Here is a 21,513-nt window from a genome sequence, read left to right on the forward strand (position 1 = left end):
TTCCAAAAAGCATTCAATAAGGTACCAAACAGAAGGTTACTTAAAAAGATGAGAGCCCACGGTATTGGGGTTAGTACATTACCATGGGTAGAGAATTGGCTAACTAATAGAAGACAGAGAGTTGGGATAAGAGGAGCATTTTCAGGATGGCAGCCTATAACTAAGTGGAGTGCCACAGAAATCAATGCTGGAGCCACAATTATTGACAATATATATTGATGACTTGGATGCGGGGAGTGAATGTACAATTGCCAAGTTTGCGGATGACACAGAAATAGACGGGAAGGCAAGAGGTGAGGATGACACAAAGAGCGTATAAAGTGATATAGATAGGTTAAGTGAATGGACAAAACTTGGCAGATGGAATATAATGTAGGAAAATGTGAAAAATAAAGGAGCTGAATAATGGAGAAAGAATGCAGAAAGCTGCAGCACAAAGGGATTTGGGGTCCTCATGCATAAATCACAAAAAGCTAGCTTGCAAGTTCAGCAGGTTATAGGAAAGGCAAATGGAATGCTGGCCTTTATTTCAAAGAAATTGGAGTATAAAAATAGGAAAATCTTGCTTAAACTATACAAGGTACTAGTTAGTCCCCGTATCTAAGGAGAGATATACTTGCATTGGAGGCAGTCCAGAGAAGGTGCTGTAGGCTGATCCTGGTATAGAGGGATTTTATTCCGAGGAAAGGTTGAGTAGATTGGGCCTGTGCTCATTGGAGTTCCGAAGACTAAGAGGCAACATTATTGAGACACATAGGCCGGGTCGGAGAATCCCTTCTCGCGCCCCGCCGCCCGACTTCACCATTCTCCGGTGCCATTTTTCGGGTGCCTGCGGGATTTCCGCCGCGCCGGTCGGGGGGCATTGACAGGGCCCCCCCCCATCCCCGCCGATTCTCAGGGCCCCGATGGGCAGAGTGGCCAACGAGTTTGGCCGAGTCCCGCCGGTGTGGATTACTCAGCTCCCACACGGCGGGACCTGGAAGGTGAATGTGCGGGGGCTGTCCTGGAGGGGGGTGGTGGGGGAATCCGCGATCAGGGCCTACCGATCGGCGGGCGGGCTGGTTCCATGGGGGCCTACTTTACGTCGCGCCGGGCCCCTGTAGGGCTTCACCATATTGCCCGGGGGCCGGTGCGGAGAAGGGAACCCCTGTGCATGCGTGGATATATGCCGGACATTCCGCGTATGGGCAAACATACGCCGGCCATTCTGCGCATGCGCGGACTCACGCGGGCCGTTCTGCGCCGGCTGGAGCTGCGGGGACCACTCCGGTGGTATCCTAGCCTCCTAGAAAGGTGAGAATTCCTCACTTTCGGGGGCCGTTGACACCGGAGTCGTTGGCGCCGATTTTGACGCCCGCGTAGCCCCATTATTAGAGAATCCCGTCCATAGGATTTCAAGGGACTTGCCAGGGTAGATGCTGAGAGATTGTTTCCTCTTGTGGGAGAATCCAGGACCAGAGGAATGATCTCAGAGTAAGGGGTCTCCTGGTACTTGGATGGACAGGTTGCTGAAGGGTTTGGAAATTAGCATGGTTTCTACCCTTGAGGATACAATCTCTGGTAAAGAGAAGACTGAGGGATAATCTGAGAGAGTTATGGAATTGTGAAAATCTTGTCCAGTTGTGGGATAGTCTAAAACTAAGGGTAATAAATATATTGGCCTGTATCTTCCAAGCTCTGGGCAGTGTTTTGTGTGGGGGGGGTGGGAACCCCAATGATGCGTTGGGGACCTCATTCCAACCTGGACATTCTCAAGTAAGGATTGCCAGGCAATTACCCGAGAGGTTCAAACTTCCCTTGGGTAATCATCCTGCATTGGGAACCATTCGATAATGCAATTTAAATTGCTCCGACTATCAAACAGCAATGGTTACACATAAGTTAGAAAGAATTAAAACCACTTCTAGCTTTTAGGTAGCTCTCGAACTTCGTGCCCCCTCCCCCCATGACCTCCACTTCAACACCGCAACAGGACTCCTGATTCCCACTAAACCCCACCCCTGATTCTCCTCCCCAGACCTGATCTAACCCTCGACTATCCCCCCTTCCCCCCCCCCCCCCCCAGTAAACACCCCCACCCAACCCGTCCCACTCTGACTCTTCCCAATTGACATTGCCCCCCCCCCCAATTCAATTCAACATTTCCCCCCCCCCTCAGACCCCTCAAATCCTACCCAGTTATCTTATACATTCACTTTCCTCCTGCCTTTGCAAGTGGGCTGAACCTTTAATCTTACCTGGCATATGGCAGCTAGGACTGTAAAGAAAAGGAGTTATGGCTGCTTTGCGTTTGGGACTCCTGGACTGAACTGTGGGCTGGATTCTCCGATTGCCGACGCCAAAATCGCGCTTGCCGATCGGCCGGAGAATCAATTTTTACAGCGGAATTGGGGGTGGCGGCGTTTTTCCAATGCTCCCACCCTCAAAAACAGCGTATTCCTCGAGGACATCACCTGAGGCCCTCCACTGATGCTCTGCTCCCGATGGGCCGAGTCCCCGATGGCATGGGACACGTGTCCTCACTTCTCGGGAACCTCGTGTGGCGGCTGTGGACTGTGCCCAGTCCAGCTTTTGGCAGGCCAGGTCAGCCCACGGCCGGCGCCTAGCGCATGTCTGCATCGGCAGGTAATGTTGGGCTTTACGTAGCGTGGCTGCGAGCCCGCCACTGGGCGGAGCATCGGCACAGGGGCGACGCCGACATTTTGGTTGTAAGACTAGACACATGCTCCGGACATGGCCGCAGAATCGGAGAATCCAGCCCTGTAGGTCTCGGGAGCCTGCTTGAGTTAGAGTGACCTTGTCCGGCTTCAGCCGCAAGGCCTCAAGAGATAGGAGCGGCTTCATATTAAGGTATGAAACTAGGAGCAGAGTGACAATCGGATTGGATTGGATTTGTTTATTGTCATGTGTACCGAGGTACAGTGAAAAGTATTCAGAAGTTACAGACCGATATAGTCACCAATAAATGTAAGGGAGAATTGAGGAGCAACTTCTTTTTTTAAATAAATTTAAAGTACGCAATTAATTTTTTCCAATTAAGGGGCAATTTAGCATGGCCAATTCACCTACTCTGCACATCTTTGGGTTGTTGGGGCGAAATCCACGCAAACACATAGAAGGATATGTTGACAGGGATGTCTGAAGTGAGGATGAGAAGAATGGGGAGTGAGCGCTAGTATAGACCAGTTGAGTTGAATGTTTTGTTTTTTGTGCTGTACAATCTTCAATTCTTTTGTAACAACCACAACACATTTGACTTGGGACCTGCGAAATGGTTGAGAGAATGGCTGTCTTAAATTACTCCCTTCGGGGAGATGGGTAGGAAGGAAGACTTGCATTTATATATCTCCTTTCATGATTCCAAAAGTGCTTCACAGCCATTGAGTTACCTTTGAAGAGTAGTGATTGCTGTCGTGTAGGAAAGACTGGCTCCAGCAGAATTGCTTGCTGGCAATGCTCCCCTCATGGCTCTGTGGATTCGGCCAGAGAATAGTTGGGAGAATCCTTTCCACGCCCCCCCCGTATTGAGTTTGTTGATATTAGCCAAGGTGGAAGCAAAGGAGCCGCAGGTTAAGTTTTAAAATACAAATGTTCTTCTGGGGCCTGTTACTGACGGTCAAGGCACAATGATGGTGGAATTAGGAGCCATGTTGCTCTAAACTTTGAGTATAAGTGTTGGCCGATTCCTCAACTGAGCTACTTGAAAAAGATATTTGACCAACGACTGCTGAACCTGGGCTGGGATCTTGTTCTGCTGACGAAATACCTTCACCACCACCCTGGTAGCCAAGGAAGTGAGCACCCGCAGCAGTGAGACTCCCGTCTCCCCACAAAGGAACACCAAGCAAAACATCTGCTCAGCTGCAGGCTCATTCTTACCCACGACCCCCTCTCAACCGCCCAGTCCTCCCCAAGCTTGCATCCACCATGCAAGGGATGGAGTAGTGATATTGCCACTGAACTAGTAAATCAGAAACCCAGAGTAATGCTCTGGGGACCCAGGTTCAAATCCCACCACTGCAGATGGTGAAATTTGAATTCAATAAAATATCTGGAATTAAAAGTCTAATGATGACCATGAAAACATTGTTGATTGTCATAAAAACCCATCTGGTTCACTAATGTCCTTTAGGGAAGGAAATCTGCCATCCTGATCTGGTCTGGCCTACATGTGACTCCAGATCCACAGCAATTTGGTTGGCTCTTAACTGATCCCTCAAGGGCAATTAGGGATGGGCAATAATAAATGCTGGCCCAGCCTGTGGTGCCCACGCTACATGAACGAATAAAAAAAAATATCACTACCGGGTCGAACTTCATTGCACGGCTTAATGGGATCCCTGTACTGGCTATTTAAGGTGAGGGGACAGGAGAGATTGACGATGATATTGGTACACTGAGCCTGGAATGGCAAATGACTCCTGTGCACTTCTTAAACATTCCACTGCAGGGAGGTGCCAAGGATAATTTGCTCCCTCAAGTTACAGATGCCTGTTCAGTTCTCAACAGTAGCTAAGAGACTGGACCAGAACCATAAGGTTTTTAAGTTTTAAGGCGGTGCGGAAAGATCGATTAGTTCCAGGAGTGATGACATACAAAATAGGACTTGGTTATTTTATAAACAAGTTTTACTTAAAACAAAAGAAAAACAATATTTAAATTTTCAAGCTTCAACCCGAACAGTAACAGATTATATGTAGGTTCTTAACTTTAACACACAAGTTCCCATTAAACAGTACTTCAAATGAACATACAGTTCTCATTCTACTTCACAGGCAGGCAAAGATGATACTTGCATTTACAAATTTTTCTGCTGTTCGTCAAGTTCCTTTAGAACCCTTTTTGGAATGCTATCTTGGGGACAACTTTCCATGACTTCTCTTTGTGGCTTTTCAATTCCTTCTCCTCTACCTGTACAAGCAGGATTTTTTCTCTCATTCTCTGAGCTCCGGCCAGCACCTCAAACAAAGATTTTCCCTGGGTGTCCAGACTTGAACCTATTATCATTATCTTGGCTGTGTGATTTCCCACTCCCATTGAAACAAAAGAACAGAGCCATGTTATCAATATGCAAACATCCTCCTTTTCATGGACATAAGAGGCCATCAGACTCTATAATGAGCTAATGGCCAGTCAAACAGGAGTGTCCCGAAGGACAATGGATCTTGAGTGGATCACCCTGGCTGAACAGGGGCATCCTGTATATTTCCACTAATGAGTTTAAGTCTGATTGGGACAATATAATTCAGGCCAGGTGTGGGCATATCCCTCTGACTCTGTGCTAGCAGTTTCTTCCCTCAGCCTGTTAACCCCTAAATTGCCGACTGTATATTTGAAGCCATTTCTGCACCCAATTCCCTAATATCTCCCTCTCGTAACACTCAGGAAAAAAGGGGAGGAACCAGATGAACAGACATCTGAGAATGTTCAGCAGCAAGTCTCAGAGTACCCTTAGCTGGAGGTGTGAGCCAGCCCTTCCTGCCGTTGATAGTGAATGGGAGTAAGAGGCTGTGGCGTGGGTCCCAGGTTGGGGTGGATGAGCACCTTCAAAAAGGGTGGCAGGGTGTAGGGAGGGTGGGGTTTAGGAAGGGGAGGGTTTAGGGAGGGTGGGGTGCAGGAAGTGTGGGGTACAGGGTGTAGGGAGGGTGGGGTTTAGGGAAGGCAGAGTGTAGGGGGAGTGGGATGCAGGGAGGGTGGGGGCAGGGAGGGTGGGGGCAGGGAGGGCAGCCCAATCACTAAGTGCATTTCAAGAACTCAAGCATGTGATTGGAATGCACTTAGAATTCTTTGATGTGGTTGATGTTTGTAAACATTGGGGTTCCAGCACTTTTATGGAAGCTGTCAATCACAACCCACTACTAGAAAGGAATGAATGGCTTGCAGCTAATGGATCTGAGGGTTTGAAGTGCAGTTCACAGCTGTTCACCTTCCAGGAATGGACAGGTGGAGCTTCCAGGTAAGTATTACAACTGTCATTTCTTTCACTGCCCCTGCCTGGATGCTTTCTAACTTCCAGACAGGGCACTCTTTTCTGGGGGGAGGGGGCTTCTGTGAGGGGTGTGGGGGTGACTGTGGGAGGGTGGTCTGTGAGGGGGGTTTGTGGGGGTGCCTCTTTGCTCAAGGATCCCTTGTGGGGGGTCCCTTCAGTTAGGAGGATCTCCGTGAAGTTCCCTTTAGTTTGGGGGGTCACTGTGGCGGTCCCTGCAGTTGTGGGGTCTCTGTGTAGGGGTTTCTTCAGTTAGGCGGACCCTGGAGGGCATTTCCCTATTAATGGGGTCCCTGGGGATGGTCTCCTTATTAAGAGGTTCTCTTTGGGGGTCTTGGGGGGGTCTGGTCGAGGAGGGGTGAGCAGGTAGAGCATTTGGGGGTAGGACCTCAGATGAACTTTGGGGCAACTCCCTTAAGGAGTTACCCTCTTGGTCCACCTCAAGGTCCATCATGTCAGACTCATGTTTGGCAAGACCTGTAGTAATCCCCACCCACGTGAATCCTGGCCCAGGGGCCCGGAGAATCACAGAGATTAGGATACCAGGCCTGCTACATAGATACAAATGTGTCACTATGACCCATGAAATTTAGTTACATCCACTAACGCACGATCCTGCTGCTAGCGGGAAGGGGGGGTCGGAACATCACATTCGGATCGGCGGCCACTGGCACCCGGCGCCGATCCTGATTTTTTGAATCTCCATTCCATTGGGAAGCACACTTCGGGCGTCTGAGGATGGAGAATTCACCCCAATGTCTTTAATATTTACCTGCTTCTTTCTTGTGAGTGGATTGGAGGGTGAGGGAGGGGGGCATGAAGCAGAGACTAAAGGGAGCAATTTTAACCTAACATTGGATAAATGATGATAATCTGGGGCAACACCCTTTTACACTCACCTGATGTGACTTTCTGCTTATGCCCTGAGAGGGATATAAAGCCTCACCTGATGCATGGGATTCCCGGCAGTGAGTTGTGTTACAGTCACTGCAAAAGCTCTTTTTGCTGCTCACCTGTTAAATGAGCCACAAAAAGGAAAATCCATCCTTTCAGGTTTTGCTGACAGTGTAATTGATGACGACCAAGGTATTTTAATGACATATTTCCTCACATGTCGCTGCAAGATTTTTCCGATCCCCCCCTGCTCCGAGGGAAAGCTGAACAAGGTGACAAAAAACTTCCACCCACCACAAACCTTGTAGAAAAGGAGCTTGAACATGCTTCATATCATATCATAGAAGGAGACCATTCAGCCCATCGAGTCTGCACCAGCCCTTGGATAGAGCACCCTACCGAAGCCCATATCTCCACCTGAACTCCGTAACCCAGTAACCCCACCTAACACTTTTGGACACTAAGGGCAATTTATCAAGGCCAATCCACCTAACCTGCACATCTTTGGACTGTGGGAGGAAACCAGAGCACCCGGAGGAAACCCACGCAGACACAGGGAGAACGTGCAGACTCCGCACAGATAGTGACGCAAGCTGGGAATAGAACCTGGAACAATGTGATAACCATTATGCCACATGATGCACTATCAATTACCGAGGCTTTATTGAGCAAGGGGTTGTGCCTCCTTAGCTGGAACCAGAATGGCTGCAGCATCGGAAAGCACACGCTTTTATACGCCGCCTGCTGGACGGAGACAGCATGCAGGGATTTACCGTTGTACCCTTAATATACGGGTAGTGCCGTAATACATATAACATCCCACTAGTGGTGACTACCACATTCACCCCCTGTTAAAAAAGCGGGGGTGGTGGAAAACATTACAAGTTAAGTCTGTCGGGGGCCTTGACCCTCCTCTGCGATTGCCTCAGTCCTGGTGGTGATGTGGGCGCCGACTTGGTCACCTGTGACTCCGGGAGCGTGTTGTCCTCGCCTTCATCAACCCTGAGTGGAACCAGTGGGAGGACGGATCCTAATGGGGCGGGGCTGCAGTGAGGTTAGCTGGAGGGAGGGTGAGTGGCGCAGGAGTGAATGAGGCAACCGGGGGGGGGGGGGTGTCAGGTCGGGGGTCGTGGGTGGGTATCCAGCGGGTGCCAGGTCCCGGAGGGAGACTGTGTCCTGGCACCCGTCGGGGTGTGCCACGTAGGCGTACTGTGGGTTTGCATGTAAGAGGTGGACCTTTTTGACCAAGGGATCTGACTTATGGGTCCGTACATGCATCCGGAGGAGGACGGGTCCAGGAACTGTCAGCCATGTTGGGAGCGAGACCCCGGAGGTGGACTTCCTGGGGAAGGCAACACACATTCCTGAGGGGTCTCGTTAGTTGCGGTGCAGAGGAGCGATCGGATGGAGTGGAGGGCGTCGGGGAGGACCTCCTGCCAGCGGGAGACCGGGAGATTTTTAGACCGCAGGGCCAGCAGGGTGGCCTTCCAAACCGTCCCGTTCTCCCTCTCCACCTGCCCGTTTCCCCGGGGGTTGTAGCTGGTCGTCCTGCTCGAGGCAATGCCCTTGTTGAGCAGGAACTGACGCAGCTCATCACTCATGAAAGAGGATTCCCGGGTGGCAGAGGTCATAGTGGAGAGCCCGGAGTCGGTACACTTGTGCACTGGCACATGTACCGCGGGATAGGGCATCAGGGGGCTCGTTGAGCTTACCCGGGCGATACAAGATCTCATAATTATAGTTGGAGAGCTCGATCCTCCACCTCAAGATCTTATCGTTTTTGATCTTGCCCCGCTGTGTATTATTAAACATAAAGGCAACCAACCGTTGGTCAGTGAGGAGAGTGAATCTCCTGCCGGCCAGGTAATGCCTCCAATGTCGCACAGCTTCCACAATGGCTTGGGCCTCCTTTTCGACAGAGGAGTGCCGAACTTCGGAGGCATGGAGGGTGCGGGAAAAGAAGGCCACGGGCCTGCCCGCCTGGTTGAGGGTGGCGGCCAGAGCTACGTCCGATGCATCGCTCTCCACCTGAAAGGGGAGGGACTCGTCGACCGCATGCATCGTGGCCTTGGCGACGTCTGTCTTGTTGCGGTTGAAGGCCTGGTGGGACTCAGCCACCAGGGGGAAAACTGTGGACTGAATGAGTGGGCGGGCCTTGTCCGCATAATAACTGGGCGTAATAGGAGGAAAACCCCAGGCATCTTTTCAGGGCCTTGGGGCAGTGGGGGAGAGGGAGAGGGTCGGGGTCAGACCCTAGGACTCAATTTTCCACGCCATAGCCAAGGACGGCTAAGCGGTTGGTGCGGAACACACATTTCTCCTTATTGTAGGTGGGGTTAAGGAATTTGGCGGTCTGGAGGAATTTTTGGAGGTTAGCGTCGTGGTCCTGCTGATTGTGGCTGCAGATGGTGACGTTATCTAGGTACGGGAAGGTGGCCCGCAGTCCATACCGGTCAACCATTCGGTCCATCTCTCGCTGGAAGACCGAGACCCCATTAGTGACGCTGAAGGGAACCCTAAGGAAGTGATAGAGGCGGCCATCTGCTTTGAACGCAGTGTATTGGCGGTCCTCCGGGCGGATGGGGAGCTGGTGGTTGGCGGACTTCAAGTCAACTGTGGAGAAGACTCGATACTGCGCAGTCTGATTGACCATGCCAGATATGCGTGGGAGGGGGTACGCGTCGAGCTGCGTGTACCGGTTGATGGTCTGACTGTAGTCAATGACCATCCTGTGCTTCTCCCCAGTCTTCACTACCATCACTTGTGCACTCCAGGAGCTGTTGCTGGCCTCAATGACCCCTTCCCGGAGAAGCCGTTGGACCTCCGACCTGATGAGGGTCCTGTCTTGGGCACTGTACCGTCTGCTCCTAGTGGCGACGGGTTTGCAATCCGGGGTGAGGTTCGCAAACAGAGGAGGTGGATCGACCTTAAGGGTCTTGAGGCCGCAGACGGTGAGGGGGGTAGAGGTCCGCCGAATTTTAAAGTTAGGCTTTGGAGATAGCACTGAAAATCCAGGCCGAGTAACAGGGCAGTGCAGAGGTGGGGGAGGACGTAGAGCCGGAAGTTGCTAAACTCTACGCCGTGGACGGTGAGGGCCACGATGCAGTACCCCCGGATTTCCACGGAATGGGATCCGGAGGCCAGGGAGATTTTCTGGGTGACGGGATGTACCGGGAGGGAGCAGCGCCTTACCATAATGGGGTGGATGAAGTTCTCGGTGCTCCCGGGGTCAAGGAGGCAGGTTGTCTCATGCCCATCAATCTTCACCGTCGTCGTCGCGGTCGCGGGGACGGGACTGATCCAGGGTGATAGAGGCGAGCTGCGGCAGATGCTGGGAGGTCCCGGGCTGGTCAGCGGTGGTGGAGATAGCGGCAGGCGATGAATGGCCAGACGAGCAGGGGTCCTGACGCAAGGACCAAAATGGCACCGAAGATGGCGGCGCCCATGGGGCGCACATGGCGGGTGGCATCAAAGATGGCGGCATCCACGGGCCGCACGTGGCTTGCGGAGGGGAAAATGGCAAGCGCCCCTGGGTTGCACGTGGTGGGTGTAGGAATGATGGGCCTGGAAACAGCGGCGACCGACCGGGCCTGGCAAACAGAAGCGAAGTGTCCTTTCTTCCCACACCCGTTGCAGGTTGCACTCCACGCCGGGCAGCGCTGCCTGGGGTCTTTATTCTGCCCGCAAAAATAACACTTGGGCCCCCCAGAGTTGGCTGGCTGCCACGCTTGCGGTGAGCTGGAGTCGGCAGCTGGTGGGGCCCACGATGTCCACGAGGGTGCCACGCGGTCGGGGGCGTAGGACTGAACGTTATGGGATGCCGCTTCTAACGTATTAGAGAGCTGCCTAGTTCCCGCAAGATCGAGCGTACCCCCTTCCAGTAGCCGCTGGCTGACGTACGCAGACTTCATGCCCGTAATGTAAGCATCTCTAATTAAAAGTTTGGTATGCTGGACTGCCGAAACTGCCTGGCAGTCACAGTTCCTACCTAGGATGTGCAGGGCACGCCCAAAATCATCCAGAGACTCCCCGGGGAGTTGCTGTCTCGTGGCCAGGAGGTGCCTGGCGTATACTTGATTCACTGGTCGAACATAATGTCCCTTCAGGAGCTCCAACGCATCGGAGTAGGTGGGCGCATCCCAGATGAGGGGAAAACTGTCAGGGCTCACCTGTGAATAGAGGACCTGGAGCTTCTGCGAGTCCGAGGGTTCTTTAGCGGCTGTTCTGAGGTAGCTTTCAAAGCAGGCTAGCCAGTGGTCAAAGGTGGATGAAGCGTTGGCTGCTTGAGGGCTCAGCTGCAGGCAATCAGGCTTGATGCGGAAATCCATTGTTTAAAAAATCTTGCTCAATAAATTGATGCACTATCAATTATCACAAAGCCAAGAATAGTGGAACAATCGAGGCTTTATTGAGCAAAGATGTTGTGCCTCCTGTAGCTGGAACCAGAATGGCTGCAGCATCGGAGAGCACACACATTTATACGCTGCCTGCTGGGCGGAGCCAGCAGGCAGGGATTTACCGTTGTACTGGGCAGTGCCGTAATACATATAATATGCCACTAGTGGTGATTACCACACCACCATGCCGGCCTTTTTTTCTCAGGCTCCCTCCCCATGTCAGGTCTCTCCCCTCATCACTACCGATTACCCCCATCACTGCCAGTTTCCCTCCCTTCAAATGTCTTGCGTGCTTCTCTCCCCCCCCCCCCCCCCACCCCCACCACCACCACCATGTAACGGAACTACCCTCCCCCCTCTTCTTCAGTCTAATTCCCTCAGATCAGGTGGAATGTTGTAGTTTAAATTCCCAGTGTGGGAGGTGGGCAAGTGATTTGAGACTTCTCACTTGAAAGAAGCTAACAATTCTGGGATTCTGATGCAAACCATCAAATCCATATGCACTGACATTCCTGTGGGGTCCCTCTACAGCAAAATAACCTCTGAGTGTAGGACGTTACACCTTATAAAGCTCCCAGTTTGTTAGCACTGTCTCAATAGTTCAATGCTTCTGCAAACTATGAACTGTGGTGATATGCCGATGGGCCATATCATCGTTGGATCGTGTGTGACCTCCAAACCAGCAGGTGGCGGTACATACACCCCATGAGGTCTCCAGACCAAGGTCATGTGAGCTGGGACCCGGATATAAAGGGAGATATAAAGGGAGACACATCCAGCCATCTTCAGAAGAAGATTGAGAGGGTAATACAATGTACATGCAATTGGTCAGGACTAGGTGTAAGTTCCAGAGGAGTAGCAAGACTCCATGATAATGTGCTCTGTATCAGATTGCCATCTTCCCATACAAGACACAATAAAAGGATCCTGTTTGGACAGATCAAAATGTTTGGTGAGTTACTTCATAAAGTACAAGGGACCAAACACAACATGAACTACGACCTGCGACCTGGTGGAAACCTTGGGCTGGATTCCCGACTCAGCGCCAGGTCGGAGAATCGCCGGGGGGGGGGGGTGAATCACGCGATGCCGGTCCGCCGATTCTCTGGCGACCAGTGAATCGTCGCCATTGGCACCGGAGCGGCGCCGGTTGGGGGCCACTCAACGCGGCGCCCCAGCGATTCTCCCCGCGATGGGCTGAGTGCCTGCCGAGTTAGGCTGAGTCCCGCCGGCGTCGTTCTTGTGTGCTCCTACCTGGCGGGACCTCGCCGTTCATGCTGCGGGGGGTGGCCTGGTGGGGGGGGAGATGGATCCGACCCCGGGGGGGCGGCCTCCAAGGTGGCCTGGCCCGCGGTCGGGGCCTACCAATATGCGGGCTGGCTTATCCTGGTGGGGGCCTATGTTCCTCCGTGCCGGGCCCCTGTAGCTCTCCGTCATGTTGCATCATGGCCGGCGCGGAGACGGCAATCCATGCGCATGCGCGAACTCGTGCTGGCCGTGGCGCGCATGAGGAAACTCGCGGCACCCGTGCTGACGCCGGCATCAGCAGCTGGAGCAGCGTGAAGCGCTCCAGTGCCATGCTTGCCCCTGTGCGCCGCAGGATCGCTGAGCCTAGGGGCCAGATGACGCCGTCGTAAAATGCTCCGCCATTTACGACGGCATCAACACTTAGCCCCAGGATCAGAGAATCCCGCTCCTTGTTCCTGTGCTCAGTTTACTTGATGTGTGCTGTTGTTCCTTTTTCTGGGATGTGTGGGAGCCACTGCGGTAGCAATGGACAGAGCTTTGAGACCATAAGAATAGTTTTATGTGTGCAGAACAATGATTATTATCTCTGTCTTAATATTTAGAAAGAAAACACATATAGTGAAGGGATACTTTATGTAAATAGCTTTAAATATTATTCTCTATGGTCATTGAATCATAACAAGAGAGAAGGAGGCTGTTATAACCCAACCACGGAGCAACATCAGATTCCCCGTGGCCTCACCAGATGAGGGGATGGAGCTACACCCTGAAGCCAGGGTTCCATGGGCATACACACCCGGCCCACGAGCGGGAGACCCTTCAGGGAGTGGGAATTGTATTAGTAGGTTAAATAAATATTGAGTTTTTCTAACAGTCATTGTTTCTGTGTGTTCGCTCGCCTGGAAATTTACAGAGGCCATTCAGCCTGCCATGTCCATGCCAGCACTTTGCGAGAGCAAGCAAATTCAGCCAGTCCCATTCCTTTGCCTTTTCATCATAGCTCTACAATGTTTTCAGTTTGAAAAATGATCACATTTTCTTTTGAATTTTCAATTGAATTTGCCTCCACTGCTCTCTAGGGCAGTGCATTCCAGATCCGAATGACTTGCTGCGTACAATAGTTTTCCTCATGCTGCCTCTGATTCATTTCCCAATCATTTAAAAACAGTTTCCTCTGGTTATTGATCCTTCCACTAAGGGGAACAGTTTCTCTCTATTTATTCCATCCGGATCCCTCGTGATTATGAGCATATTTATCAAACCGCTTCAAAATCTTCTGTTTTCTAAGGAGAACAGCCCCAGCCTCTCCAATCTATCGTTAAAACTGATATCTCTCGTACTTGAGCCATTCTCCTACACCTTTTTATGCACGCTCTCTAATGCCTTTGCATCCTCCCTGAGTGTGACACCCAGGACTGGATAATCCAGTTGTGACCAAACAAGGTTTGATAAAGGTTCCCCGTAACTTTCTAGCTTTTGCACTCTATGGGTGCGACTCTCCGGCCTCGTTACGCTCTCGCTCAAGCAAAATGAGGCCGTTGAATGGCGGGAGAGGCCAAAGCGAGAACCTTGCCAGGGGCCTCGATGCACCCGCCCCACTTCTGTCGGCAAACCGAGGATCTCGCCGTAGCTTGGCGAGAAACCAATTATCACCACTTAAGCCCAATTTCCATACAACTAATGGGTGCCATCCCAAATTCAACCGCCTCCTGACATTCAGCGGCCTCCCCAGCACGTGTTCACACTGCCGCCGATTAGTACTACTTTTGAAAACCGTGAGCCTGGTGGAAGGGCTTCTGTGGGGAGCCGAGGAGGTGAGGAGCCATCTTTGCTCTCAGGGAAAGAGCACGGGGGTGCTGGGATTGCCACTCCAGTGCTCGGTGGGGGGTGAGGGACCCTCGGTTGGGGGTGCGGGACTCTCCGCAGGGGTGGGCCGTCATAGGAGTGTAGGGGGGGTGGTGCTGGGGGGGGGGCAACCATTCACGGCACCACCATGCCAACCCCTGGATTGTTTACCTGTTCCGGGGGCATCCCTGCCCGTCTGCCCCAACAACCACCCATAACCCCCACCAACTGCTGAGCCTCTGGCTGCGCAGCTGAAGAATATTGCTGATACGGAATTGGCAATCATGGTTACGTGAGCACTTCACACATCCCAAGTGGATTCCCATGGGTGGACGGACCATTTAGCATGTGGCAGTCATTGCCCAGCATCCCAATCACACCTTGATGCCTGGACACTGTGCACGAACACTGCGGGAGGCAACACCACACACGCAGCAGCCAACATCCGAACATCCAGAGGGTGGGTGAGCGCACCCCGGGGGGGAGGGGGGGGCCTGGTGGTGGCCTGGCGAGATGGGCAATGGGTTCGGAGGTCAGTCTGCATTGCGGAAGAAAGTGACAGAGGCATCATAACGGTTGTGCAAAAGAATGTTTAATGTGTTTTACAGTCTCCCACTGTCCCGATGGTGCTGCCCCTCCACCCCCACAACCCCCCCTCCTCCCTACCCCCACACCATACCCTCCCCCCGTCCCCCAGTGCCCTCTGATCCTCAACATGCATGGCCCTCCCAGCTCTACCATTATGTCTTGGTGTTTACCCAGGATGCACATCAGAGGTGGAGACAGCCTGCTGCTTACCTTCGATGCCTCTGGCAGGCATCCTCTAGGGAGTCTGGGGATGGAGGGGTCCGATGCACTTGCGGCACATGCGCTTTTCACAGTAACTTCATTGCAATGTAAATGGATGCCTACTTGTGACAATAAGGATTATTCAACTTTTCATAAATGCACAGCCGAGCCTCCCTGCCCCATGGGCTGACTTCGAGACGCAGCCTCGTCAAAGAGGCAGAACCCGGGTGAGCTGGTGGCCACCGTCGCCACTTCATGGGATGGGTCCGGGTTGACACCCAGTGCCCCTTCGTCCCGGCCGGTGCCCATAGGGCTCTAGGGTTCACCTTGGGACGGAGGGGCAGCTGGTTGGAGCACCGGCTGCCCCTGCATCATCTGGCTATGCCAACTGGAGGTTCCCTAAAGTCTGCACCATGGTGTCGATGGCAGCGGTGATGCTCCTCGGTGACTGGGACATGCTCTGCACACCTCGGCAATGCCCACCTGCGGCTGGGACAAGCTCCGCAGCAGCTCAGCCATGCCCATCTGAGAGCGGGACATGGCCCGCAGAACGTCATCAAGGTCAGCCTGGTACTGGGTGACATCCCCCAGCGAATCGGTCATTCTGCCGAGACCCTCAGCCATGGCCGTTACTGACTGCGTAACGTCTTGGGTACCTTCACTAATGGTGCTGATGTCAGGCACCGGGCTCTCCACTGCAGTCGCCACCTCAGTGTGGCCTCGCTGCCACTCATTGCCGGAACCATTTCCTGCGCCTGTAGCCTCTGGGACTCCTCCAAGCAGCTATGGATCTGCTGGAGCGACGCTGACATCTACCTCTGAATGTCCCAGCTGCTCCCTATCATCTCCATCAGCTCCGTGTACCTCGGTTCCACAGGCTCAGCATCAGGCTGGGACCCAGCTGGGTCCTGGGATCCAGAAGTCCTCTGACTGCTGTCTCACCTGGGGGTTCCTGCCTCCACCTGATGTCCATCTGCAGCACTTTGGTGCACACCAGATTATGCCCCAGAAGCATAAGGACAGCACGGTAGCAGAGTGGTTAGCACAGTTGCTTCACAGCGCTAGGGTCCCAGGTTCGATTCCGGCTTGGGTCACTGTCTGTGCGGAGTCTGCACGTTCTCCCCGTGTGTGCGTGGGTTTCCTCCGGGTGCTCCGGTTTCCTCCCACAGTCCAAAGATGTGCAGGTTAGGTGGATTGGCCATGATAAATTGCCCTTAGTGTCCAAAAACGTTAGGTGGGGTTACTGAGTTACAGGGATAGGGTGGAGGCGTGGGCTTAAGTAGGGTTCTCTTTCCAAGGGCCGGTGCAGACTCAATAGGCCGAATGGCCTCTTTCTGCACTGTAAATTCTATGAATAGGCCTGTCCACTAACATGTCCCACCGAGGTGGGTGTATCCACGCTGGTGGAGGGTGGGGATGACAGCTGTGCTGTGACTAGAATGGTTGCATCCGCGGAGCTCTCCTCCGAGGTGTTCTCCTCCGATTCAGAGGAGGGTGCCGCCCAGGATGGTCCGGCATCATCTGTTGCTGGTCCTGCGGGAGAATGGAGATGTGGTCAGTGGGAGGGATGGGTCAGTCAGTAAGGCAATAACAACTCAGGTTTGGGTGATCCTCTGGGAGTGGCCCGGTGGTTCCTCACCTCTGTGGCGTCCGCCAGCTTCCGCATTGGTGACTGATCTGTCCTTGGCCACCCAGTCACCTCCAGGGCCTGCTCCTCGAAGGAGGTGAGCATTCTTGGGTCCGGCACCCCTTCGCCAGTCTGGGTCCTCTCCCGATGATTATAGGCGTGCTTTTCCTGAGGAGACACAGAGAGGGCATCGTTAGCCACAAGCGTGGTTCAACGTGGTGAGAGGGGAGGTATGAAGGGAGGGTTGGGGGTCGCACGGGGAGTTGGGGGGTGGATGCGTGGATGCTCCCTTGGGGTGGGGAATGCGGGGGGGGGGGGTGGTGGGGGTAGTGGTGTCTACTTACTCGTGCTGCACGGTGTAGGTCATTGACCCTCTTACGGCAATGGAGGCCAATCCACCTGGTCACTCTTCCCAAGTTCACAGCTGCCGCCACCTCATCCCAGGCGGCACTGTCTGCCTTGCGGCTGACTGTCCGGGAACCCCAGGGGAACAGGACATCCCTCCTGGCTTCCACGACGTCTAGGAATCTCCCCAGGTCAGCATCCCTGAATCGTGGGGTGGGTCTCCTCAGCGCCATTGTTGCGAGCTGGCTGGGGTTGGCTGAGCAAGTGCAGCTTAAGTGCTGCTCGACCTTGTCAGCGGAGGGCTGGCGAGGGCGGTCTCAGCGAATCAGATGGCGAGCCTTCATTTGCAGCGAAAAGCCCGTTAGGCCTCGTAAAAGTGGACCAATTAACGTTAAATTGCGTTGCCGGCCCCGCTGGGCTGAGCGCCGGGAAGCTCGCGGCAATTCTCACTCGCGACCACACTTGGAAATGTTTCCGGCGAATCGTGCACTACAGCTCTATTTATAAATCCCAGAATCCCGTACACCTTATTGACCGCTTTTCTCCACCTGTTCTGCCACCTTCAACAAGGTGATCAGTCAGAGTCAGTAATTCATGCACAATGTGTGGCTAGTTATTCAACTGACTGAATTTAGTCGGCTGGATTTAGTCAGAATTTAGACAAGCAATGAGGAGGTGCCTGGAGAGAGAGAGAGGAATTAATGAAGCTACAAGTGGTGTTATTCTGAGGAATGAAAGTCACCATAGTCCCCGGGGATCATGGGCGCGATTCTCCACTCCCACGCCGGTTGGGAGAATCGCCTGGGCCGCCAAACTTTCCGGGGACGCCGGTCCGACACCCTCCCGCGATTCTCCCAAGCGGCGGGAACGGCCCGGTCGAGTTTCGCGGGCCGCAGGCCAGAGAATCGCCGGAGACACCCAAAATGGCGATTCTCCGGCGGCCAGGCCAAAACGGCGGGTTCCCCCCCCCAGCGCCGTCCACACCTGGTCGCTGCAGTCGTGGGCAGTGCGTGAACGCTGGGGGGGGCGGCCTGTGGGGGACGAGGGGGGATCCTGCACCGGGCTTCACCTGGAATGTGGGGTGGCCCGCGATCGGTGCCCACCGATCGTCGGGCCGTCCTCTCTGAAGGAGGACCTCCTTCCTTCCGCGGCCCCGCAAGATCCGTCCCCCATCTTCTTGCGGGGCGGACTTAGAGAGGACGGCAACCACGCATGCGCGGGTTGGCGCCGGCCAACCCGCGCATGCGCGGATGACGTCCGTTATGCGGCGCCGGCTGCGTCATTCATGCGGCGCCGCTTTTACGCGGGCGACAAGGCCTGGCGCGGGTAGATTACGTGGCCCTGATACTGGCCCATTGTCAGGGCCTGAATCGATCGGGACCGGGGCCGTTCCGCGCCGTCGTGAACCTCGACGGCGTTCACGACGGCGTGGCCACTTCGGCGTGGGAGTGGAGAATCCTGCCCAGGAGGTTGCTCTCCCATGTTTGAGGGGGAGAGCTGACTGGGGCTATTTAACCTGAGGATCAGGCGAGGGGCAAGGTTGAGAAGGTGGGACCTTAATGTATAACCGGGAATTAATCGCACGCTGTTGGTGTCGCTCCGCCTCATGTACCAGCCGTCTAGCCAACTGAGCTAACCTCTGTACAGGAGAATGTGGGAACCATCAGAACGTGGGTCTTGGTCCCTGAGTGTGTTCTGTCACTCACCACTCCTGCCTCCTGAGGCCCTGGATCCTCTTGGTGCTGTGTCTCCAGGTCGGAGAGTCCACCCTCCCACTGTTCAGTTTTAGACAGTTCCATCAATGCAAGCTTGACTGGGAAAGTCATCCTCTTCCTCCCATCTTTGGGAGAGCTCGTCTCACTGCAGCTGCCTCAGATCCTGCAGCAGATAAAAGTGAGAGACCAGGGAAGCAGCTGTCCCAGGCGTCCTCTCCATTCCTGTGTTTGCTGCAGCCTCAGAAAGCCAAGAGCTGGCGAGCCCTTGTCGTGGTCCCTTTAATTAATAACACGTCCTATGATGGAATTGATATATATGTCTTCCCGCCCACTCTCTGGAATTGGTCAGGTACCCGGGCGTGAGACGCAAATACTGATACTCTGGGAAAGAGCCTCACCTGTCTATTAGGAAATAATTCCTGATCCGAAAATGGCCCTGTCATTCCAGCAGTGACAAAGTGGACAAGAATCTGCTCATGGTGTTTCTCGAGTTCGGGAAAATGATAAACTCAGGACTGCTCTCTTCTACCATCTAGTGGACATCTATAGAACATCATTTTAAGAGACAGGGAAGCAGCTTATCTGAATTCTCGATGAGGATCGGCCATTCCCCCATATTATGACCAGACAGTCTCTCCCATTGCAGCAACTAACTGGTCCTTAACTGATTGCAGGATTTTAACTTCTTCTATCCTACTTAAGAGTCCAGTGTGTGCTGATCTTTCTTTCCTGATTCCAGTTTTAAATTTGTCGTTTCCTGATTCGAATTGTGTCCCTTTACGCTTACACTTAATTTTAAGTGATTTTCTATCTACATATTGTCATAATATGACAATTTAGAGTTAGGGCTTTAGAGTGGTTTCACAGGTCGGCGCAACATCGAGGGCCGAAGGGCCTGTACTGCGCTGTAATGTTCTATGTTCACATGTATATAATGAGATGCAGACAGGCAGTGATTGACACACAGGATGACCAGTAAGCATACAACACAGCACAACCAATCACCAGGCAGGACACTACCACTATAAAGCCAGAGGGCACTAGGTTTCCCGCTCTCTCGGGACCCAGCTACTGAGACAGTCAGAGTCCACTAGCTAGCAAAGTGCAAACACCATGCGGTAGCCAATAAGTCTGGTCAGGCTACTACAAGATCTCCAGTCAGTTCAGTATAGTGTCGACCCACAGCTGAATATGTACAGCAGTTCATCTAGTTGAATAAAACAGTGTTGGATCTTCCCCTGTGTTAGACGTCTGTTTCTAACTTCCCTGCGTCCACATCGAACCAACCTGCCTAACACATCATGGTCCCAGAGTGATACTGATCTTGACGGACCTACCTCGAGTGAATCAGCATTGACCAGCAAGCAGCCATCCGGTGAAATGGAAAACATCCAGCCTCCTCCGCAGCTCCATATCTCCGGCAACCTCGGCGCCAACTGGAAAATCTTCAAGCAAAAGTTCCTCTTGTATATCGAGGCCTCCGACCTTGAGGCAGCATCGGATACCAGGAAGATCGCGCTATTTCTCTCCACTGCGGGGGACCACGCCATCCATATCTACAATTCGCTTACGTTCGCCGACGGCGAAGACAAAATGAAATTCAAAACAGTCCTGCTGAAGTTTGACAGCCACTGCGACATTGAGGTGAATGAGAGCTTTAAACGGTACATCTTCCAGCAGAGGCTTCAGGGTAAGGATGAACCTTTTCAGTCCTTCTTGACCCATCTCCGCATCCTAGCGCAGTCATGTAATTATGATTCGACGGCTGATTCCATGATCCGGGATCAGATTGTTTTCGGGGTCCACTCCGACTCCCTTCGGCAGCAGCTCCTGAAAGTCAAACAGTTGACCCTCTCTGTCGCTATCGAGACGTGCGTTATCCATGAGCATGCCAAGAATCGTTACTCCCACATCAGGGTGGCAGAAACTGCAAAGCTGGCCTCCCATGAGGCAGAAAGGGTTCAGGACATTGCACAGAGGCAGGGCCTGAGCATCGAGGAGAGTGGCCATTTTGCACACTTTTCTCAGATCCCTGCGCATGCGCGCCATGACCGAGTGGACGACGAGTCTGAACCCGACTGCGCAGGTGCGTACATCAGCCGACCGCACTGCGCATGCGCAATGGCGCACGGATCGCGCTGACGTCAGCGTCATGACGTGTCCGAGTTGTGGCTCCGCCCACTTAAAGCGGCAATGTCCGGCAAAAGGACGCCGATATCTCCAGTGTGGCAAGCTTGGCCACTACGCAGCCCTCTGCAGATCCGCTCCACCGCTCAGCAGCCAGCGATCCCAGCTGCGGCGCAGAAGTATCCGCTCAATACAACAAGGCATGCCAGATTCCGATCCCGACAGCCCAGCAGACCCTGATGCTGACTGCCTCAAGTCTCCATATCGGGTGGGCATCAGAACCACGCATGAGCTGGCCTCCACCACACCTGCGCAACGCCTCTCGATCCTCAGTGTGGATCCCGACGATGAGTGGTGTGCTGTCCTCACAGTTAACATCCGAGTTAAACTGGACACCGGCGTGTCTGCGAACCTCATCTCACAATCCAACCTCGACACCATCCGGGCCCGACCAAGCATCCTTCCACCGGCCTGCCAGCTCCTTGACTACATGGCAATGCCATAGCTGCCAGTGGCTCCTGTCAACTAGGGGTATCCAAC

Source organism: Scyliorhinus torazame, chromosome 10 (genome assembly GCF_047496885.1).
Source record: "Scyliorhinus torazame isolate Kashiwa2021f chromosome 10, sScyTor2.1, whole genome shotgun sequence".
NCBI lineage: Eukaryota > Metazoa > Chordata > Chondrichthyes > Carcharhiniformes > Scyliorhinidae > Scyliorhinus > Scyliorhinus torazame.